The sequence below is a fragment of the Triticum urartu genome, chromosome 6, assembly GCF_003073215.2.
Source record: "Triticum urartu cultivar G1812 chromosome 6, Tu2.1, whole genome shotgun sequence".
Taxonomy (NCBI): domain Eukaryota; kingdom Viridiplantae; phylum Streptophyta; class Magnoliopsida; order Poales; family Poaceae; genus Triticum; species Triticum urartu.
The window spans coordinates 200,515,433-200,540,236 of NC_053027.1; the positions used below are offsets into that span (position 1 = coordinate 200,515,433).

The window sequence follows — 24,804 nt, forward strand, 5'->3', positions numbered from 1 at the left end:
CCCTTTCCGAAAGAGGCGGGCCCGTGCCTCTTTGTGGAATCACAACTGTGCCTCTTGCGGAAGCAAAACTGTGCCTCTTCCGAAAAGGAAAAAAAAAGGGAGAAAACATGTTTTTTCCTTTTCCGAGGAGGCACGGCTATGCCTCTTGCGAAAGCACAAGCATGCCTCTCGCAGAAGTAAAACCGCGCTTCTCACGGAAGAGAAAAAAAAAGAAAATGTGTTTTTTTTTCATTTCCAAGAGGCACGGCCGTGCCTCTTGCGAAAGCACAACCATGCCTCTCGCGGAAGCAAAACCATGCCTCTCACAGAAGAAGAAAAAAAAACAAAAAATGGGTTTTTTCGTTTTTGAGAGGCACGGACGTGACTCTCGCGAAAGCACAACCGTGCCTCTCGCGGAAGCAAAATCATGCCTCTCACGGAAGGAAAAAAATAAAAAATGTGTTTTTTTGGTTTCCAAGAGGCACGGCCGTGACTCTCGCGAAAGCAAAACCTTGACTCTCGTGGAAGAAAAAAAATACGTTTTTTCGTGTAAAAAAATCAATTTTTTTGTTCCAAAAGCTAAGGAAGACCGGTGAAGAATCGAAACGTCGAAAAAACCTGAAAAAACCCCATTTAAAAGGCCAAAAACACTGACAGAAAAAAAATTGAAGGGAGCACCCAGAGCGCGACATGTGACGGGCGGCTGAGAGCGCGCCAAGTGGCGTTGATCGTTGTGAGGCTCTCGAAGGAGCGCTCGTTAATTAGTTGCTCCCGTATTGCCCGGGGAGCGTAGGCCCCGCTCGTCCGCTTAGCTCCGCCCATGCTAGCAATGTACATGTGGGCTGGCCCAACGAGCTCACTCCAGTTTTGGGAAGTGCTAGAACCTTCCACAACCATTTTTTCTTTTGTTTTTCCGGTTCCCCTTTTCTTTTTTTCTTTTTATTTTTCTTTTATTTTTCTTTAAAAATTCAGGATTATATAGGAAATACGAGTACAATTTTTCAATAGGTGACATTTTTTAAAATTCGAACTTTTTCAAGTCGCGAGTGAACATTTTTGAAATTCAAAATTTGTTCATTGAAATTAAGAAATGCTCATGATTTTTTAAAAGTTGTTCATATAATTCAACAAATGCTCTTGAATTCATAGTTTATTCATATAATCTGCTAGGACGGAACATCTGCTGGGTGGAGGGGATGCAGATTATGGTCTGCATGGACGACATCTGAAAGACAGAACATCTGCTGGGCTCGTGGTTCGTGGATGGCAAGTATGGTTTCCTCCTTCAACGTCTTAGTCGTGGTGGTGTGTCAGATCTGGAATTCGATGGCGTGTCCGGGATGTTGCCCCGGTCTGATTCGTTCAACAGGAAGGGCTTCACTGTTGGTGAGCCACCTTGGAGGTCCGTAAAGCTGCATATCAGCGATGGAGCCGCGTCGAGTTCGGGTGAGGTGGTGATTCATCATTCTTTTCTTCAGCGGCTGCTATGGTGGTCCTAGAGGCAGCTGATGGGCGTTGGTGTTAAGCTCAGAGATGCTATCTTTTCAGTTTTGTCATGTCGGTCTTTACGTGACTTGTCCTTTGTTCTTTATGATATAAATGAGACACCTATTACCATACAAAAAAAGTATGGCATTTTATGGTTTAATTTTCTTTTTGTAACCTTTTCCTTTTTTGTTGTTTTTGATATAATAAACATTTTTCTAATACACATCAAACAATGGAGGAAAAAACCCCGTTTGAAACCCAACCAGGAATCTGCTTACCTGGGCCACAGGCCATGTGTTAATCGCGTGGGCGATCACCTGATATGTATCACAACGACTGATACATGTCAGTTGGGCGCTCGAAATCGCCAGGGCTATATGTCATAAGTACCGATTCCTAATATGAATCGCGTATGAGCGATGACTAGCAGGTCGGCTCATTAGTGCGGTTACTCGCTGCGCGCTGTAGGTTCGCACCTTTTCGATTTTCTTCATTTTTATTTGGTTATTTCACAATTTTTTCTTCGTTTTACTTTAGCTTTCTTTGTTTTGTCATTTGCTTTTCCCCCCTTTCTTTTACATACTTTGCTTTTCTTCGTGTTCTTTGATTTTTTTGCCTTTTCTTTTGTTTCTTTGTCAGTTTTTATAAAAAAATCAACATATTTGTATTTTTTTCTCAATAGACAATGTACATTTTTAGAGCACATGTGAAATATTTTTCTGATACACATTGGGCATTTTTCCAATATCATGCACACTTTTTTTAATACATGGTTTGAACACATTTTGAAAAACACAGTATTATTTTTAAAATGCATGTTTTTCATTTTTATAATGGCAATAAACATTTTTTAGCTAAACATTTTTTTGCATTTTATAATTAATTTGAAAAATTCAAGAACCATTTTTGCTGGAAAGATGTGATTATTTATTTAAAATATCATGTACATTTTTAATGGAAATAAACATTAACCTACGGGAACGTGTTTCTAAATGTCACAAGCATTACTTTGAATGTGGGAATATTTCCATAAAATGCCACTACGATTTTCTAATGAAATGAAACATATTTTTATTATGCAATCATTTTTGAATTGGATACATATTTAAAAAAATATTCATTCTTTTAAAATGCGGGAACATTTTTCTCATTGTCATGAACATTTTTATGAAAGTTATCCACATTTTTTTAAATTGTTCTAACTAATATTTTATAGTATGTTAACATTTTTCAGATACTTATTTTGATTTTATTATGTAAATATAATTTTGTGAAATATAGAAATTAAAAATATGAATAAAAGTTACAAAAAATTATTTTTTTACTGGACTGGCCCATCACCGATTGTCGGCGAGGCTACGGTTTGCCTTGCAGTAAGCAGCATATAGAGGCACCCACTAGAAACTGCTAGCGGGGATTCCTAGCCACCTATCCTTCGCTTTCGTTTGGAACGAAAGCACAATCACTGGCGGAACGAAAAGTCAGAGTGGGGAGTACTCCTACAAAAAGACGAAACAAGACAGTAAACTCGCTGTCAAAATGATGCAAAATCATGTCCAGCAGAGCTGCACCCTTCTTATTTTGACCTCTAGCGACCTCGTCACGAGAAAAACAGGATGGTCATTGTTCAAGCCGGAAAATGCACGATCTAGATGCTAGGAATTTCCAAGTAACCACGCCGCGTCTCGTGTGGCTCGCGGCTAATATATGTAGCATTCCCGGAGCAGGTGAAGCATACCTATCCCATCCAACATTCTGACGGCAACTTGTCAATCATCGCAACCGCAAGCCATGACATCGCCACAATTACAATTTACACCATGCGGTAGCGCGCCGTACTTATCCTATAGAGCACAGCACAGCATCTGTCGCGAGAGAATTTCGGTCGTGAGACGGCCGCCTCGCGCCAAACCAAGCCAAGCCTCACTCTATTATAAACTCCGGCGGCGCTGCGTGCTTCGAGCAGCCAGCGGGTGGCATAGGTTGACGAGGACAAAGTCCACGGCGTTCATCCATCGTCCTCCATGGCGCCGCAGCACTTCCTGGTCGTCGCGTTCCCGGGCCAGGGCCACATCAACCCGGCGCGCGCTCTGGCGGAGCGCCTCGCGCGGGCCGCACCGGGCGCGCGGGTCACGCTCTCGGCCGCCGTGTCCGCGCACCGTCGCATGTTCCCCTCGATCGCGTCCCCCGACGACGAGGTCCACGACGGTGTTATCTCCTACATCCCCTACTCGGAGGGCTACGACCACGGCTTCAGCCTCTTGGCTGGCGACGGGGACGAAGTGCAGAGATACGCGGAGGTGTTCGGCCGCGTAGGTCGCGAGACCTTCTCGGCGGTGCTGGACCGCCTCGCGGCGCGGGGCCGGCCCGTCACGTGCGTCCTGTACGCCATGCTCATGTGGTGGGCCGCCGAGGTCGCCCGTGAGCGCGGCGTGCCCCGGGCGCTCTACTGGATCCGGCCGGCCACGATGCTGGCCGTGTACTATCACTACTTCCATGGGTACGAGAGGCTCGTGACGGAGCACGCTGCCGAGCCGGGGTTCACGGTGTCTATGCCGGGCCTCCCTTCGATGGTGATCCGTGACCTCCCGAGCTTCTTCACCAACCTTACGGACGGCAGGATAGTCGCGGCATTCGGGGACATCCGCAGTGTTAGAAATAGAGATAGAACTACCTATTGTAATCTCAACAAACTCTATTCTCTCTCTCGCGTAGCTTATCTCCTCCTCTCTTGTAACAACCGAATCGTGATCGATCGGTATTGCCTTGTAAGCCATGACAGGGGCTGTTCCTGTCTCATATCAATATAAACCAACGTGGCTCCTCATTGAGGAGTAGGAACGCTTCCATCTGACATGGTATACAGAGCCATCCACTTCCCATCGATCTAGCCAAAAGCTTTCCTCCCGATCACCCTCGCCATTGCCATGTCGTCCTCATCCATCGTCACCCTCAACCTTGGAGCCCTACCATCCGAGAAACTTACCAAAACCAACTACATCCTGTGGAAAGCACAGGTCATGCCGGGCCTGCGAGGAGCGCAGGTCACCGGCCTTCTGGACGGGTCAGATGCCGCACCACCGAAGACGGTGCAGCAAGAGCAGACGAACAAAACGTCACCACGGAGCCCAATCCGCTGTATGCACAGTGGATATCAAAGGATCAGTAGGTTTTGAGTCATCTTCTGAACTCTCTGTCAATGGAGATCCTCGCCCAAGTTGCGAGCAAGGAGACAACCTTTGATCTCTGGACTGCCATCACCACCTTGTTCTCATCGCAGTCCCAATCTCGCATCACCAATCTGCGGATTGCAATCACCAATACGAAGAAGGGTTCCATGTCCAGCAGCGCCTACATCTCCAAGATGAAGAATCTGGGGGACGAGCTCGCAGCGGCAGGACGCCCCGTCTCGGATCCAGAGATGGTGGATTATGTCCTCGCCGGCCTTGACAGAGACTATGATCCTGTTGTGGCAGCTATTGGCGCAATCAAGAATCAAATCACAGTTGACGACCTATTTGCTCAGATCGCGGCGTTCGATCAGCGTGTCGAGATGCTCGGCGATGGCCCTAATGGGGGTTTCAAAACCTCGGCAAAATTGGCCTACAGGGGGCGTGGGCGCGGCTACAGCAGGGGCCGCGGGCGCAGCAGCAGAAGGGGGCACGGCCGAGGCAGGCGTCCTTCCCCGACTCCGTCTGGTGGCCACGGCGGTGGCAGAGGTGGCCGCGGTCGTCCACAACAACAACGGCAGCAGCAGGAACATGACTATCCAGAGTGTCAAATCTGCTACAAACATCACCCAGGAGGTGCTCGTAATTGTTGGCATAGGTATGATGAAGATGAACCCGAGGAAAAGAGTGCAAACATGGTGACCAACTCCTATGGCGTCGACACGAACTGGTATGCAGATACCGGTGCTTCACATCACATCACCGGCGAGCTGGACAAATTGACGTTCAAGGAGAAGTACCATGGACATGATCAAGTACACACCGCGAGTGGTTCTGGTATGAAAGTTGCTCACATTGGTCATTCAATCGTTAAAACCCCTAAGAAAACCTTGCATCTAAACAAAGTTCTTCATGCCCCTAAAGCCTCACAAAATCTTCTCTCTGTTCATCAGTTTACTTTAGATAATCGTGTCCTTATTGAATTTTATCCTTATTTCTTTTTGGTAAAGGACTTGGACACAAGGAGAATCCTGCTTAGGGGCAAGTGCGTGGGAGGTCTCTACCCACTTATATCTTCGTCATCATCATTGAATAAACAAGTGTTTGTCGCTGTCAAGCCTTCATCATCCAAGTGGCATAGTAGATTAGGTCATCCTTCATCAGTCATTGTTAAATTTGTTCTTAGCAAGAATAAACTTCCCTTCTCTCATGAGATTAGTGAGTCGGTTTGTGATCCGTGTCAACAGGCTAAAAGCCATCAACTCCCATACCCTGTATCTACTAGCATATCTACTGCACCCTTACAACTAGTATTCTCAGATGTTTGGGGGCCAGCTCCTACTTCGGTCAGTAGATACTCATACTATGTAAGCTTTATTGATGATTATAGCAAGTTTACATGGATCTATCTTCTTAAGAAATGGTCTGAAGTGTTTCAAGTTTTCACAAACTTTAAAAATCTTGTTGAAAGAAAACTAGACACTAAGATCATTGCCATGCAAACCGACTGGGGAGGTGAATACAGGAAACTGAATTCCTTCTTCCAGCAACTTGGTATTTCTCATCATGTTGCATGTCCTCATGCGCATCAGCAGGATGGTTCTGCAGGAAGAAAACATCGCCATGTCGTTGAAGTAGGCCTAGCTCTACTCGCAAATGCATCTATGCCACTAAAATTCTGGGATGAAGCATTCTTAACTGCCACATATCTCATCAACTTGCTCCCTAGCAAAGTCATCAAATTTGAGACCCCTATCACACGCCTCTTTGGCACTCATCCAGATTACAAGTCTTTGCGTGTCTTTGGTTGTGCATGCTGGCCTAACCTAAGGCCATACAACTCGCGCAAGCTTGCCTTCCGTTCCAAACGGTGTGTTTTCTTGGGGTACAGTCCCATTCACAAAGGAGTAAAATGCCTAGATGTCTCTACTGGCAGAGTTTATATATCCCGTGATGTTGTTTTCGATGAGTCCATTTTCCCTTTTTCTTCTCTTCATCCTAATGCTGGAGCCATTCTTAAGAAAGAAATCTTGCTTCTTCCCCCAAACCTTCGGAACTTTGAGCAAGGGGGCGACGATTGTACTGACCAATATGACACTTCAACCAGTCCTAGTGGTGCATCTATTCCTGTGCAGGGTCATGGAGAAAACGCAGGAGAAAATGGTGCTCAAAATGATCAAGATTTGGCACAAAATGGCCCTATATTGCATGTGTTGGAGGAAGAAGAGGCAGGCGCAGACTATGAGGTTGATCCGGAGCAACCTGTGACGCTGCAGCGTCAGGCGTCTTTGGATCGCGCGCCGTGATCAACTCTGGATCGCGCGCCCACCAGAGGCCAGTGCTAGCATGCCACGTCGCCAGGCGGTGGGCCGTCTCAGCGACCCACGTGCGGGTGGCCCACCACGACTGGTCTCCAGCCTGAGACGGTCGGCTCGGGATCTCGCGCGATCGGCTCGGGACCGCGGCTGCCCACGCGTGCGAATCAGGCGACAGCGACACTCATGGGATCTTCCGCGTCACGCGGGGCTGCAGCACCAGAGTCCGGCATGAACACACCAGAGGCTACAGAATCAGGGTCCGGATCAGCTACGCAAAGTGGATCCAGAGAATCTACATCATCTGGATCTTCTGTGGTGCAGTCATCTGCTCAGCTACAGCCGGTGCCAGCCTCACGTGTCACAACTCATCTTCAAAAAGGTATAAAAAATCCAAAGATTAGAATAGATGGTACTATACGCTATGGCATGTTATGTGTTGCAGGAGAGCCAACTAGATTGGAAGATGCACTTGGAGATCCAAGGTGGAAAAATGCAATGGATGAAGAGTACTCTGCACTCATGAAAAATAAAACGTGGCGTCTTGTACCTGAGCAGCGAGGTAAAAATGTTATTGACTGTAAGTGGGTATATAGAATCAAGAAAAAGGCAGATGGTTCGATTGACAGGTACAAGGCACGTTTAGTCGCGAAAGATTTTAAACAACGTTATGGGCTGGATTATGAGGACACATTTAGTCCCGTTGTTAAAGCTGCAACCATTAGGCTTGTGTTAGCTATTGCTGTTTCCAGGGGATGAAGCTTGAGACAGCTAGACGTGCAGAACGCGTTTTTGCATGGTGTTCTGGAAGAGGAGGTTTACATGCGACAACCACCTGGGTATGAAAACAAGAAAACACCCCACTATGTGTGTAAGCTTGATAAGGCTCTTTATGGCCTGAAATAGGCACCAAGAGCATGGTATTCAAGGCTAAGCTCTCAGCTAAGGTGTCTTGGATTTGTTGCATCTAAAGCTGACACATCACTCTTCATCTACAATAAGGCAACCACAGTTATATTTGTTTTGATATATGTTGATGATATTATAGTTGCGAGTTCTTCATCGAGTGCTACTAATGCTCTACTTCATGATTTGAGTTCAGAGTTTGCCTTGAAAGATCTTGGTGATCTTCACTTCTTCCTGGGCATTGAGGTGAAGAAGATTCTAGATGGCATAGTAATGAATCAGGAGAAATATGCTACTGAGCTTCTGACTCGCATGAGGATGAAGGATTGTAAGCCTTCACCTACACCATTGTCCTCTTCAGAAAAACTATCAGCCTTTGAAGGGGAGCCTCTAAAGGAAGAAGAGATCACAAAGTACAGGAGTGCTGTGGGTGCCTTATAGTACTTAACACTGACAAGACCAGATATATCATTTGCTGTTAACAAGGTTTGTCAGTATCTACATGCACCTACTACTGTACACTGGACAGCTGTTAAAAGAATTGTACGGTATATAAAATACACTGTAAGCCTAGGACTTCAGTTTAAACGTTCAAGCTCCACTCTTGTTAGTGCCTTCTCTGATGCTGACTGGGCAGGATGCAGTGATGACAGGAGGTCAACTGGAGGATTTGCAATATTCTTTGGTCCTAACCTTATTTCTTGGAGTGCCAGGAAACAGGCTACAGTGTCAAGATCAAGTACAGAGGCTGAATATAAGTCACTAGCCAATGCAACTGCTGAGATCATTTGGGTGGAATTGTTACTTAATGAGTTGGGTGTTAAGCAACACCGCATTTCATGTTTATGGTGTGATAATTTGGGAGCCACCTATCTCTCTGCTAACCCAGTGTTCCATGGAAGAACTAAACACATTGAAGTTGATTTTCATTTTGTGAGAGAAAGGGTTGCAGAAAAGAAGTTGGACATCAGATTTATTCCCTCCAAAGATCAGGTAGCAGATGGCTTCACCAAGGCATTGTCAATTAAACCATTTGAGGAGTTCAAGAGGAATCTTAATATAGGATAGTTGAGATTAAGGGAGGGTGTTAGAAATAGAGATAGAACTACCTATTGTAATCTCAACAAACTCTATTCTCTCTCTCTCCCGTAGCTTATCTCCTCCTCTCTTGTAACAACCGAATCGTGATCGATCGGTATTGCCTTGTAAGCCACGATAGGGGCCGTTCCTGTCTCATATCAATATAAACCAACGCGGCTCCTCATTGAGGATTAGGAACGCTTCCATCTGACACGCAGGACGTTCCAGCAGCTGGACCTGGACGTCGACAATGGCAGCACCACTGGAGGAAGGCAAGCCATGGTGCTAGTGAACACCGTGGAAGAATTAGAGGCCGGTGCTCTCACATCTGTCCCTGAGTTGGACGTGTTCCCCGTCGGGCCAGCCGTGGTGTCGCTCTCCACCGTGGGCGGCGGCGGCACCGCCACGCAGTAGGAGATCTCTTTGAGCACGACGAAAAAGGCTACATGGACTGGCTGCACACAAAGCCAGCACGGTCGGTGGTGTACGTGTCGTTCGGGAGCATGTCGGCGGTGAGCAAGCGACAGAAGGACGAGCTGAAGCGAGGCCTCGCCGCGAGCGGCCGGCCGTACCTGTGGGTGGTGCGAAAGAACAACAGAGACGATGGCTTCGACGATGCCGGCGACATGTGGGGCATGGTGGTTGGGTGGTGCGACCAGGTGCGGGTGCTGTCGCATCCGGCCGTCGGGTGCTTCGTGACGCACTTGTAACACCCCGGATGTAACTTTCCCAATTTATACTCCAACTCTTGCCGTTTCCGGCGTTAAGTTCTTTTATTTTCTTGGGTTCGGGTCTTTGTCTCCGTGTGTTGTTGTCGTTGCCATGCATTTCATATCATGTCATCATGTGCATTGCATTTGCATACGTGTTCGTCTCATGCATTCGAGCATTTTCCCCGTTGTCCGTTTTGCATTCCGGCGCTTCGTTCTCCTCTGGTGGTCATTTCTACCTTTATTTCGTGTGTGGGGATTAAACATTTCCGGATTGGACCGAGACTTGCCAAGCGGCCTTGGTTTACTACCGGTAGACCGCCTGTCAAGTTTCGTACCATTTGGACTTCGTTTGATACTCCAACGGTTAACCGAGGGACCGAAAAGGCCTCGTGTGTGTTGCAGCCCAACGCCCCTTCAATTTGGCTCAAAACCCACCTAAACCTGCTCCATCATCTAGAGCGTTCGATCACGATCGCGTGGCCGAAAACCGCACCTCATTTGGACTCTCCTAGCTCCCCCCTATGCCTATATATAGCCTCTCCCCGAAAATCCGGATCCCCCCTCGTCCAAAACCCTAAATCCACCTCGCGCCGTGCCGGACGTGTCTGTTCCGGCTGGACACGCCGCCGCCAACCACTCCACGCCTGCCACGTGGTGCCGCCGCGCTGCTCCCGCCGCCGGCCCAGGGAGCCCGCATCCGCCCCCCGCGGGCCCATCCGCGCGCGCCGCCCGCACGTCGCCACGCCGCCTTCTCCTACCTCGCCGCCCGCGCGCCGCCCGGGTGCCCCGCTGCCGTGCGCCGCCACCTCGCCGGCCGGATCTCGCCCCGGCCGCCGCAGCCGCTCGCCTCCGCCGCCTCCGCCGCCAAGTCCGCCGTCTCGCCGCGCCGCTCGGTCTCCGACGAGCCCCTCGAGCCGGCCTCGCCTCTCCCTCACCTCCCCCTCGACTCCACCTCGCCGGAGCAGCCGCCACCTCGTCGGAATTGCCTCGGTTCGCGTGCCGTGAACAGTAAACCCTAGATCTGGAGGTGTTTTTTTCTTCTAAGTCCCGAAAATCGCAGATCCATGTGCTCATGTTCATAGCCTCGTAACTTTGCATCCGTAGCTCCGATTCATGCATATAGCATATCAAAATGTTCATCTCAGAGAGTACATAATTTCATTACAGTGCATCATTTTCATTTGAGTTCATCTTGATGCCCGAAATGCTGTTAGAAGAGAGCTACTTGAGTTAATTGTCAGATCTGCTGCTCCATTTAGCTTTTTGTCATTTTTGCCATGATTATTGTGTGCATGATATGCCCTGATGCTCTACATATGTTTTGTTAAGGGTTTTGTCATCTTTCCAGAGGTGCAACCCATGTATTTTTGTGATGTGCGTGGTGACTAGCACAAGCTTACAAAGTGGAGCACTTGGTAATTCTGTTTTCAGGGACTTAGCATTTCCACTAAGTCCTTGATCTGTTTATCTCATGTTGTCATATGTTCGTGTTGTTTCCTAGTGATCCGTGCCTCTTTTGGGGATGATGAGTAAGGATGTTTTGTTAATTTTGCAGTGCTCTATCCATCCATGTCTTTGTTTGAAATTATGGAGCATCCTAGCTTGAGTCAATCGAGCTCTACTTTTGCTACTTTGTGAATCTGGGCAGATTGTCAACTTGTTTGCAATTTTCCGATGATGTTGTAGTTGATCCGTGCATGCTATGCTATTGTTATTGCCATGTCTAGCTTGCATTTTGTTTGTTCTTAATGGGTGTATGCTTAGCTTGTTATGACTTGCACCGTAGTGAGTGCATCGAGCTCGTAAACATGCCTACTTGAGTTATGTTTCAGCATGCTCCAGTTTTCACTAAGTCTGAAAACTGATTATGTTTTTGCTATGTTCACATGCTTGCAATTGTATTTTCTGATCCATTTTGGCTCAAGGTCACTAAGGGACTTTTGTTAAGCTCTTTTAGTAGCTCCATGCCATGCTTTAATTTGCCATGTTCAGGTCCTGTAGCATGTAGTTTTGTTGCTCCGAAGTGGGCTACCTGATCTGAAATTCCAGACAAGTGTTAATTTCACTAAGTCTGAGATCTATTTGCCATATGCATTTTTGCCATACTTGTTTGAACCTGTTAGTGGATGAATTGGCCATAGCTCAGTGCTAGACTTATGTTAAGCATTTTGAATGCATCCCTGCCATGTATTCTTATGCCATGTTTGAGTGCTGTAGCATGTTCATCTCTTTGCATTTAGATGGCTACTTGCTGTAAATCGTAGACCGGTGTCATATTTGAATCGTTGCCATTTCCAAACCGTAACTCCGATTCCGATGTTCTTTATATCGTTTTCAAGCGATTTCATCTCATCTTTCCAGTGGCACACTTGGATTTCCAAGTTGAGGCCAGGTTCTTACATTTCCTATCATATCTTGCATTTTGCATCCCGCATCGCATCCCGCGTAGCATATCATCATTGCATCATATTGTTTGATCCTTGCACGTGGTTGATTGTGCCCTTGTTGTTTGTTTCTCTTGTTTGGGTAGAGCCGGGAGACGAGTTCGCTAATGAGGAGCCCGTTGAGTTTGCTTTCGAGGATCCAGTCAACTCTGACAACTTTGCAGGCAAGATGATCATACCCTCGAAATCACTACTATCTTTGCTATGCTAGGTTGCTCGCTCTTTTGCTATGCCAATGCTACGATGCCTACCATTTGCTTTCAAGCCTCCCAAATTTCCATGTCAAACCTCTAACCCACCATGTCCTAGCAAACCGTTGATTGGCTATGTTACCGCTTTGCTCAGCCCCTCTTATAGCGTTGCTAGTTGCAGGTGAAGATTGAAGGCCGTTCCTTGTTGGAACATTTATTTACTTGTTGGGATATCATTATATTATCTTGTTATCTTAATGCATCTATATACTTGGTAAAGGGTGGAAGGCTTGGCCTCTCGCCTAGTGTTTTGTTCCACTCTTGCGGCCCTAGTTTCCGTCATATCGGTGTTATGTTCCCGGATTTTGCGTTCCTTACGCGGTTGGGTTATAATGGGAACCCCTTGACAGTCCGCCTTGAATAAAACTCCTCCAGCAATGCCCAACCTTGGTTTTACCATTTGCCACCTAGCCTTTTTCCCTTGGGTTTCGCGGACTCAAGGGTCATCTTATTTTAAACCCCCCGGGCCAGTGCTCCCCTGAGTGTTGGTCCAACCTAGAGCACCGTGCGGGGCCGTCCCTTGGCAACTTGGGTTACGTTGGCTCCTGTACGCTTAGCTTATCCGGTGTGCCCTGAGAACGAGATATGTGCAGCTCCTATCGGGATTTGTCGGCACAGCGGGTGGTGTTGCTGGACTTGTTTTACCATTGTCGTAGTTGTCTTGAAGAACCGAGATACCGAGTCTGATCGGAACGTCTTGGGAGGAGGTCTATTCCTTCGTTGACCGTGAGAGCTTGTCATGGGCTAAGTTGGGACTCCCCTGCAGGGATTGAACTTTCGAAAGCCGTGCCCACGGTTATGGGCAGATGGGAATTTGTTAATGTCCGGTTGTAGATAACTTGAACCTTAACTTAATTAAAATGAATCAACTGAGTGTGTTACCGTGATGGCCTCTTCTCGGCGGAGTCCGGGAAGTGGACACGGTGTTGGAGTAATGTTTGCGCAGGTTGTTTTCTAGTTTCTCGCTCGCGCTTTGCCTCCTCTTCTCGCTCTATTTTGCGAATAAGTTAGCCACCATATATGCTAGTCGCTTGCTGCAGCTCCACATATATTTTACCTTGACTTACCTATAAGCTTAAATAGTCTTGATCGCGAGATTGCTGAGTCCCTGTGGCTCACAGATTACTATTACACCAGATGCAGGTCCTGATGATTCCGCTCCAGCAGACGCGTGTGAGCTCAAGTGGGAGTTCGACGAAGACTCTCAACGCTACTATGTTTCCTTTCCTGATGATCAGTAGTGGTGCCCAGTTGGGGGTGATCGGGACCATGTCGCATGTTGGGTTATCTTTTATTTTGGCGCCATAGTCGGGCCATGAGTGTTTGTATGATGTAATGTTATTTATGTACTTGATTGACGTGGCGAGTGTAAGCCAACTATGTTATCTCCCCTTTTATTATCTATATTACATAGGATGTTGTGAAGATTGCCTAACTTGCGACATATGCCTTCAATGCGATTATGCCTCTAAGTCGTGCGTCGACACGTGGGAGATATAGTCGCATCGAGGGTGTTACAAGTTGGTAATCAGAGCCTTCCCCGACCTTAGGAGCCCCATTGCTTGATCGTTTTTAGCGGCCAAGTTGTGTCTAGAAAAATGTTTTGAGTCATTTAGGAATTATATATCGGAGAGTTTAGGAATTCTTTTTACTTCCCAGTCTCCTCATCGCTCTGGTAAGGCATCTTGACGTAGAGTTTTGACTCTTCTCTTCTCAAATTTCACAATTTTTTTTAGGATCACGCGGGTATCTTGGAATCGTTCCGATGGTTTTATGATGAGAACATTGTCTTGGTGCCTCCTGTCAGGGGTTTTGTGGAAGTGTCCCGGGGAGTTGAGCTCTGAGGTGTTGTCGTCATAATTTTATCGTTGCAGTTCTGGAATACCTGAGTTTAGTACGCCGACATCGAAAATCTCTTTTATGCAGTTCGTTGGTGAGATAACCTCGACGCCACCCAGTACTGGGGCGGGAGTTCGGGAGTATCGCCATAACTTGTATAACGGATGCTTTTCAAAGGTTGAGGTAGATGGTTTCCGAAGTTTTTCTTGGTTATGTGTTGAAGGATGGATACAGCTGGATGTAGGATTTGCTAGTTTGGGTGAGATATTATGCTTCCCCTGTATCCCCAACACCTGATTGCATAACCGGAAAGGTTCGGTAGTTTCATAGGTGGGAATTCTTGTAGTTCTAGTTCTTCTTCCACGGATATTGGTTTGAGATTGGGATTTCTTACCGATTATTCGTTCTTGATCCGTACCTTGTTGATTTATTTCTCTACCTAAATTCTACGTGGCTTCTCAATTTATGGATATGTGACCATTTCAAGAGGAATGCATTCGTTCATTTTGTTCGGATGTGAAGACTATATGTTACAATTTTCATTCCATTGGATTCAGCTTCAATAATTATCTATCAATGTGCTAATGGTGGTCAACCTCTTCAGGATGGCTCCTCCAATGCGCACGACTCCGAATCCTGATCCGCCACCACCTCCACCTCCTCCAGAGGCATGGCAAGCTGTGATGGCCGCAAACAATGCAAACACACAGTTGATCATGCAAATTCTTCAAGAGCGCAATCTAGGCAACCAAGGGAACCAAGGTAACAATCAGAATCACTTTGCTACACTCAACCAGTTCCTTGCTAAAGGGCCAAAGACTTTCAGCAATTGTGTTGAGGCAACCGATGCTGACGATTGGCTTGTGGATCTATGCAAGCATTTCGAGTGCAGTAACATCAGGCCTGAGGAATTTGTCAAGTTCGCTTCCTTCCAACTCAAAGATCAAGCTGCAGAATGGTTCCAGCAGTACAAGGATTCCAGAGGTGGACATGTTATCACTTGGGATGAATTTCGTCAAGATTTCCGAGCTCATCATATTCCTCAGAGCGTGGTTGAAAGCAAGCGTGAGGAATTCCTCAATCTGAAACAAGGCTCTTTGTCTGTCTATGACTACAACAAGTTGTTTCAGAAGCTCGCCCGCTTTGCCAAGCAGGACGTACCTGATGAGAAGAGCATGATATACCAGTTCAGGGGTGGTCTTAGAGAAGAAATTCAGCTAGCTCTTGTTCTCTTCGAGCCCTTGAGATACGATGGGTTCTACAACATGGCACTGAAGCAAGAGGCTGCTCAGTTGAGGTGTGATGCTTCCAAGAAGTGAGTCAGAGATGTTACTTCTTCTTCCTCTACTCAAGTGGCCAAGCAGCAGAAGTATTGGCTTCCTCCTCCGTTCCGTCAGCCGTATCAGCAGAAGAGCAAAGGTGGCAGTGGTTCTTTCCACCCACCCAACCCTGGCTTTCAGAACAAGACTTCGTCTCAAGCTCCAAGATCGAGTGCTCCGTATCACCGTCCGCTTTCAGAGGTCACGTGCAACAAGTGCCAACAGAAGGGTCACTATGCCAACAAGTGTTTCAACCAGAGGCGTCTTCCTCCTCCTCCTCCTGTCAGATCGGCAAGTACAGCTGTGGTCAAGCATAACCCCAAGCACGCCAAGGTCAACTTGCTGAATGCAGCTCAGGCAGAGGAATCATCAGATGTCATCATGGGTAACTTTCCAGTTAACTCTTTTCCAGCAAAAGTTCTTTTTGACACTGGTGCATCGCATTGTTTCATGTCAAGATCTTTTGTTTCCAAGCATGACTTCGTTTCACAAATGTTGGGTAAACCTATGGGAGTGGTTTCTCCGGCTAAGTCTATGAGGGCTACTTCAATAGTCCCAGATGTTTCTATCATGATGGGTGATTTCAAGTTTCTCGCTTCTCCAATGGTTCTTGGTAACTCGAATATTGATCTTATTCTCGGGATGGATTGGCTTTCTAAGCACAAGGCTCAGCTTGATTGTGCAGCCAGGCAGATTCAATTGACTCATTCGTCTGAGGATGTAATTGTCTTTGCCACGAATGATGATACCATCCGTCTGTTTTCTCTCAATGAGAAGGGTGAACTCGATGCCATCTCGCAAATTCCAGTCATTTGCGAATATCAAGACGTCTTTCCAGAAGAGCTTCCAGGAATGCCTCCGCACCGGCCAGTTGAATTTGTTATTGATCTTGAGCCTGGTACAGAACTTGTGTGCAAGCATCCTTACAAGCTCGGACCTGAAGAGTTGAAGGAGATGAAGAAGCAACTCAATATTCAAGAGAAAATGGGTCTCATCCGGCCTAATTCTTCTCCGTGGGGTTGTGGTGTTCTTTTTGTGAAGAAGAAGGATGGAACGGACCGACTTTGTGTTGATTACCATCCATTGAACAAGAAGACCATCAAGAACAAGTATCCACTTCCCAACATCAATGAGCTGTTCGAACAACTCAAAGGTGCCCAAGTATTCTCCAAGCTTGATCTCCATATGGGTTATCATCAGATTCGAATCCGTGAGCAAGATATTCCCAAGACAGCTTTCAGGACAAGCTATGGTTCATATGAATACACTGTCATGTCTTTTGGCCTCGTTAACGCTCCTCCGATGTTCTCTCGCATGATGAACTTCATCTTCAACGCCTACACCAATGACTTCGTTTTGGTCTATCTCGACGACATTCTGGTTTTCTCGAAGAACAAGGAAGATCATGCCAAGCACTTGCGTTTGGTACTCGATAAGCTCAGGGAACATCAGTTCTACGCCAAGTTCTCCAAGTGCGAATTTTGGCTCGATGAGGTTCTTTATCTTGGTCATATCATCTCTGCCAAGGGCATTGTCGTGAATCCTGAGAAGGTGTCTGCAATTGTGAATTGGGAACCTCCTCAGAACGTGAAGCAACTCCGTAGCTTCCTCGGTCTCGCAAGCTATTGCCGAAGATTCGTTGAAAACTTTTCTAAGATAGCGAAGCCTCTCTCAAATCTTCTTCAGAAGCACGTCAAGTACATTTGGTCTCCGGAGTGTGATATTGCTTTCAACACTTTGAAAGAGAAATTGATCAATGCTCCAGTTCTGACTCCGCCTGATGAATCCAAGCCGTACGAGGTCTTTTGTGATGCCTCTCTCAAAGGTCTTGGCGCAGTTTTGATGCAAGAGAAGAAAGTTGTTGCTTATACCTCTCGCCAGTTGAAGCCTAATGAGAAGAACTACCCCACTCATGATCTCGAGTTGGCGGCAGTTGTGCATGCTCTTTTGACTTGGACATCTTCTATTGGGAAGAAAAGTGGACATTTTCACTGATCACAAGAGTCTCAAGTACATTTTCACTCAGTCTAATCTCAACCTCAGGCAGACTCGATGGGTCGAAATGATTCAAGAGTATAATCCGAGTATTGAGTATACTCCAGGCAAGGCCAATGTGATTGCTGACGCATTGAGCAGGAAAGCTTACTGCAATAGTCTGATTCTTAAGCCTTATCAACCCGAGCTTTGTGAAGCTTTTCGCAAACTTAATCTGCAAGTTGTTCCTCAAGGTTTCCTCGCCAACCTTCAAGTCTCTCCTACCTTGGAAGACCAGATTCGCCAAGATCATCTTCTTGATGCTATGGTGAAAAAGGTGAAGATTGGGATTGCCAAGAGTCAACCCAAGTACAAGTGCTACCGCCTTGATGACAAGGATACTCTCTTCTTCGAGGATCCTATTGTTGTACCCAAAGGTGACCTCCGTAAAGTGATCATGAACGAGGCTCACAATTCTCTCCTCTCCATCCACCCTGGGAGCATGAAGATGTATTAGGATCTTAAGCAGGCTTATTGGTGGACTCGAATGAAGCGCGAGATTGCTCAATTCGTGAATGAATGTGATGTCTGCAGAAGAGTGAAGGCAGAACACCAAAGGCCAGCTGGTCTCCTCCAACCTCTTGCCATTCCATAATGGAAGTTTGACCACATTGAAATGGAATTCGTGACTGGGTTTCCAAAGTCCAAGCGTGGCAATGATGCTATATTCGTTGTCATCGACAAACTCACCAAAGTGGCTCACTTTCTGCCTATTAAAGAGTCGATCACTGCAGCTCAATTGGCGGAACTCTATACCTCTCGAATTGTCTCTCTGCACGGTATTCCACAAGTGATCTCTTCAGACCGTGGCAGCATCTTTACATTCAAGTTTTGGGATTCTTTTCAGAAGGCCATGGGCACTACCATCCGCTTCAGCACAACTTTCCATCCTCAAACTAGCGGTCAAGTCGAGCGTGTCAACCAGATTCTTGAAGATATGCTCAGGGCTTGTGTGATCTCCTTCGGCATGAAGTGGGAGGATTGTCTTCCATATGCTGAATTCTCCTACAACAATAGTTTTCAAGCAAGTTCGGGCAAGGCCCCATTTGAAATTCTGTATGGCAGGAAGTGCCGTACCCCTCTCAACTGGTCTAAAACCAGTGAACGTCAGCTTTTGGGTAATGACTTAATCACAGAGGCAGAAGAAATGTGCAAAGTCATTCGTGATAACCTCAAAGCAGCCCAATCCCGTCAGAAGAGCTACTATGATAGTAAGCACCATGATTTGGCTTTCGAGATTGGAGATCATGTTTACCTCCGCGTCTCTCCTATGAAAGGTACTCGTCGCTTCGGTATCAAAGGGAAGCTTGCCCCCAGATATGTGGGACCTTTCAAGATTGTCAGCAAGAGAGGCGACCTCGCCTATCAACTCGAGCTTCCTTCAAACTTTGCAAATGTTCATGACGTGTTCCATGTCTCTCAGCTTCAAAAGTGCTTCAAGACTCCTGACCGCACCATCAATTTTGAGGACATTGATCTCCAAGAAGATCTCTCTTATCGTGAGCACCCATTTGCTATTCTTGAAGAGACTGGACGCAAGACTCGCAACAAGTCAATCAAATTTCTCAAAGTCAAGTGGTCACACCATTCCGACCGTGAAGCTACCTGGGAACGCGAGGATCACCTCCGTTCTGAGTACCTGGCGTTCTTTTAGTCCTAGATCTCGGGACGAGATCCTTTCGTAGTGGTGGAGTGTTGTAACACCCCGGATGCAACTTTCCCAATTTGTACTCCAACTCTTGCCGTTTCGGCGTTAAGTTATTTTATTTTCTCGGGTTCGGGTCTTTGTCTCCGTGTGTTGTTGTCGTTGTCATGCATCTCATATCATGTCATCATGTGCATTGCATTTGCATATGTGTTCATCTCATGCATTCGAGCATTTTCCCCGTTGTCCGTTTTGCATTCCGGCGTTTCGTTCTCCTCCGGTGGTCATTTCTACCTTTCTTTCGTGTGTGGGGATTAAACATTTCTGGATTGGACCGAGACTTGCCAAGCGGCCTTGGTTTACTACCGTAGACCGCCTGTCAAGTTTCGTATCATTTGGACTTCGTTTGATACTCCAACGGTTAACCGAGGGACCGAAAAGGCCTCGTGTGTGTTGCAGCCCAACGCCCCTTCAATTTGGCCCAAACCCACCTAAGCCTTCTCCATCATCTAGAGCGTTCGATCATGATCGCGTGGCCGAGAACTGCACCTCATTTGGACTCTCCTAGCTCCCTCTACCTATAAATCTAGCCTCCTCCCCGAAAATTCCGGATCAAACCCTACCCTAACCTTCCCCTCGCGCCGCCGGACGTTTCCCCTCCACCGACGAACGTGTCCGCCGCCGTGTCCGCCGCCACATGGCAGCCTCCCATACGCTGCCTCCCTCTCTCTCCACCGGCGCCGCCAAAGCCCGCAGCGGCCCGCGGGAGGCCCGCCCGAGGCGCCCTGGGCCCCGAGCGCCCCGCGCCCCGATCGCCGCCCGTGCCTGGGAGCGCCGACGGCCGCCGCCACCGCCTCCCCGCCACGGCCGCCGTCCGCCGCTAGCCGCCCCGCGTCCGGCGCCGGCATGCTCCGCCCGCCGCCCGCCGGAGCCACCGCAAGCTCCGACGCCGGCGACCTCCTCCGCCCCGTCCCGAGCTCCTTCCTCGATGGATCTGGCCGCCCCCGTCTCACTCCGGCGAACAGGGACCTCTCCGGCGAGATCCGGCATCGAATCTCGGATTGCGTGCCCCCGATCCAGATCTGAAAATATCTCCTCGGGTTGACTTTTTCTCTCAAACCCTAATCCATATGCCTATGTTCATAGCCTCGTAACTTTGCATCCGTAGCTCCGTTTTTGGCATATAGCATATCAAAATGTTCATCTTAGAGAGTACATCATTTCATTCCATTGCATCATTTTCATCTGAGTTTATCTTGATGCCCGAAATGCTGTTAGAAGAGGGCTACTTGAGATAATTGTCAGATCTGCTGCTCCATTTAGCTTTTTGTCATTTTTGCCATGATTATTGTGTGCATGATATGCCCATGAGTTCTACATATGTTTTGTTAAGAGTTTTGTCATCTTTCCAGAGGTGCAACCCATGTATTTATTGATGTGTGTGGTGACTATCACAATGCCAAGTGAGGCACTTGGTAATTCTGATTTCAGGGACTTAGCAATTCCACTAAGTCCTTGAGCTGTTTATCTCATATGGCCATATGTTCATGTTGTTTCATAGTGATCCGTGCCTCTTTTGAGGATGATCAGTAAGGATGTTTTGTTAACATTGTAGTGCTCTATCCATCCATGTCTTTGTTTGCAATTATGGAGCACCCTAGCTTGAGTCAATCGAGCTCTACTTTTGCTACTTTGTGAATCTGGGCAGATTGTCAACTTGTTTGCAATTTTGCCGATGATGTTGTAGTTGAGCCGTGCATGCTATGCTATTGTTCTAGCCATGTCTAGCTTGCATATTGTGTCTTATTAATGGGTGTATGATTAGCTTGTTATGACTTGCACCGTAGTGAGTGCATCGAGCTCGTAAACATGCCTACTTGAGTTATGTTTCAGCATGCTCCAGTTTTCACTAAGTCTGAAAACTGATTATGTTTTTGCTATGTTCACATGCTTGCAATTGTATTTTCTGATCCCTTTTGGCTCAAGGTCACTTAGGGACTTTTGTTAAGCTCTTTGAGTAGCTTCATGACATGCTTTACTTTGCCATGTTCAGGTCCTGTAGCATGTAGCTTTGTTGCTCCGAAGTGGGTTACCTGATCTAAAATTCCAGACAAGTGTTAATTTCACTAAGTCTGAGATCTGTCTGCCATATGCATTTTTGCCATGCTTGTTTGAACCTGTTAATGGATGAATTGGCCGTAGCTCAGTGCTAGACTTTTGTTAAGAATCTTGAATGCATCCCTGCCATGTATTCTTATGCCATGTTTGAGTGCTGTAGCATGTTCATCTCTTTGCATTTAGATGGCTACTTGCTGTAAATCGTAGACCGGTGTCATATTTGAATCGCTTGCCATTTCCAAACCGTAACTCCGATTCCAATGTTCTTTATATCGTTTTCAAGCGATTTCATCTCATCTTTCCAGTGGAACACTTGGATTTCCAAGTTGAGTCAAGGTTATTGCATTTCCTATCATATCTTGCATTTTGCACCCCGCATCACATCCCGCATATCATATCATCATTGCATCATATCGTTTGATCCTTGCACGTGGTTGATTGTGCCCTTGTTGTTTGTTTCTCTTGTTTGGGTAGAGCCGGGAGACGAGTTCGCTAATGAGGAGCCCATTGAGTTTGCTTTCGAGGATCCAGTCAACTCTGACAACTTTGCAGGCAAGATGATCATACCCTCGAAATCACTACTATCTTTGCTATGCTAGTTTGCTTGCTATTTTGCTATGCCAATGCTACGATGCCTACCATTTGCTTTCAAGCCTCCCAAATTGCCATGTCAAACCTCTAACCCACCATGTCCTAGCAAACCGTTGATTGGCTATGTTACCGCTTTGCTCAGCCCCTCTTATAGCGTTGCTAGTTGCAGGTGAAGATTGAAGGCCGTTCCTTATTGGAACATTTATTTACTTGTTGGGATATCATTATATTATCTTGTTATCTTAATGCATCTATATACTTGGTAAAGGGTGGAAGGCTCGGCCTCTCGCCTAGTGTTTTGTTCCACTCTTGCCGCCCTAGTTTTCGTCATATCGGTGTTATGTTCCCGGATTTTGCGTTCCTTACGCGGTTGGGTTATAATGGGAACCCCTTGACAGTCCGCCTTGAATAAAACTCCTCCAGCAATGCCCAACCTTGGTATTACCATTTGCCACCTAGCCTTTTTCCCTTGGGTTTCGCGGACTCAAGGGTCATCTTATTTTAAACCCCCCGGGCCAGTGCTCCCCTAAGTGTTGGTCCAACCTAGAGCACCGTGCGGGGCCGTCCCTTAGCAACTTGGGTTACGTTGGCTCCCGTACGCTTAGCTTATCCGGTGTGCCCTGAGAACGAGATATGTGCAGCTCCTATCGGGATTTGTCGGCACAACGGGTGGTGTTGCTGGACTTGTTTTACCATTGTCGTAGTTGTCTTGAAGAACCGAGATACCGAGTCTGATCGGAACGTCTTGGGAGGAGGTCTATTCCTTTGTTGACCGTGAGAGCTTGTCATGGGCTAAGTTGGAACTCCCCTGCAGGGATTGAACTTTCGAAAGCCATGCCCGCGGTTATGGGTAGATGGGAATTTGTTAATGTTCGGTTGTAGATAACTTGAACCTTAACTTAAATTAAAATGAATCAACCGAGTGTGTTACCGTGATGGCCTCTTCTCGGCGGAGTCCGGGAAGTGGACATAGTGTTGGAGTAATGTTTGCGCAGGTTGTTCTCTAGTTTCTCGCTCGCGCTTTGCCTCCTCTTCTCGCTCTCTTTTGCGAATAAGTTAGCCACCGTATATGCTAGTCGCTTGCTGCAGTTCCACATATATTTACCTTGCCTAACCTATGAGCTTAAATAGTCTTGATCACGAGGGTGCGAGATTGTTGAGTCCCTGTGGCTCACGGATTACTATTACACCAGATGTAGGGCCTGATGATTCGCTCCAGGCAGACGCGCTTGAGCTCAAGTGGGAGGTCGACGAGACTCTCAACGCTACTATGTTTCCTTTCCTGATGATCAGTAGTGGTGCCCAGTTGGGGGTGATTGGGACCGTGTCGCTTGTTGGGTTATCTTTTATTTTGGCGCCGTAGTCGGGCCATGAGTGTTTGGATGATGTAATGTTATTTATGTACTTGATTGACGTGGCGAGTGTAAGACAACTATGTTTTCTCCCCTTTTATTATCTATATTAACATGGGGTGTTGTGAAGATTGCCTAACTTGCGACTTATGCCTTCAATGCGATTATGCCTCTAAGTCGTGCCTCGACACGTGGGAGATATAGTCGCATCGAGGGTGTTATAGCACTGCGGCTGGAACTCGACGCTGGAGAGCGTGGCGTGCGGCGCGTCGGTGGTCGCCGTGCCGCAGTGGTCCGACCAGGACAGGAACGCGTGCCTGGTCGTCCAGTGGGGCATCGGCGTGCGTGCTGCGCCCGGCGCTGACAGGGTTCTGGAAGCGGAGGAGCTCGCGAGGTGCCTGGAGATCATCATGGGTGACATGGAGGAGGGCGCAGCCATACGGGCGAGCTCGGCAGCGTGGAAGGCGAAGTTGCAGGAAGCAATCGCACACGGCGGCTCATCGGGTCATAATCTGGGGACTTTCGTGGACCAATTTGCGAATGATGCTTAGAAGCATTTATTTATGTACTATACGTCCTCGGTTCTTATACAAATATGCATTTCTTTTCATAAGTTTAGATTTCTAAAATCTAACTAGTTTATTAAGAAAATATATACTCATATGATAGTAAATAAATGTTTTTTTAGAATGTAGGGGGGGAGGGGGCTCCCGACCTAAATATATTATTCAAAAGCCGCCGAGGCACCAAGCACAGAATTACAAAGGCACGGCGCAACGTGCAGAGGTAGGAACGCCACGAGAAGACCTCCTCCTTGTCACATGTTGCCATAAGACGATGTGACCATAGGTCTAGGTCAGAAATAAGAGCTCTTAGAGTTATTACAGAACATTGATCAATGCTCCTAAACAGCATATCATTGCGTGCAGCCCAGATATTCCAAAGGAGAGACATGAGAACCATTGGCCAAGTCTTGTGCGGTAGGTGAAGGGGTAAAGGAACATCCCAAAGGTCGTCGATGTCGTCCGTCTGTGGCAAGATACCCACTCACTGCCAGACCCGGCTGGCAAGTGGGCAGGTGATAAAGAGGTGCATGGAGTCTTCGGGAAACATAGCACAGCGAGGGCATATGTTTGTGGAGATGATCTGCTTGTGGGTAAGGTTGGCCCTGGTGTTGAGACGGTCCTTAAAGAGGAGCCAAGCAAAATTTTTGATCTTGCGTGGAGCCTTCAAACGTCATATGAGGGGAGCAAGGGGATCATTATCCGGTCGTGTCATGAGTGCGCCGTACGCATACTCTGTGTAAAATTTGTCCATCGGGAAACCATTTATATATTATATTTATTTGCTATTGTCAATGTTGACATTGTTTTGTGTAAAATTTGTCCATTTTACAAAGCTTGCCCCTGTTTAGAAAAGTACGGATTTTTAGTGCAAAGTTGACTTTTTTTAACAATTACAATGTAATACAATACATTCATCATTTGTAGACGCTAACTACACTCACATGACACCGTACTTCCGTTTGGAGATGCGCACTCTACATACATGGCACCTGTT

The 24,804-nt window shown here is 47.1% G+C and overlaps 1 pseudogene; it reads left to right on the top strand.

The window, feature by feature from the left end:
* The first annotated feature begins 3,248 nt into the window (after positions 1-3,248).
* LOC125515876 lies at positions 3,249-23,795 on the top strand (annotated as a pseudogene).
* The last annotated feature ends 1,009 nt before the right edge of the window (positions 23,796-24,804 follow it).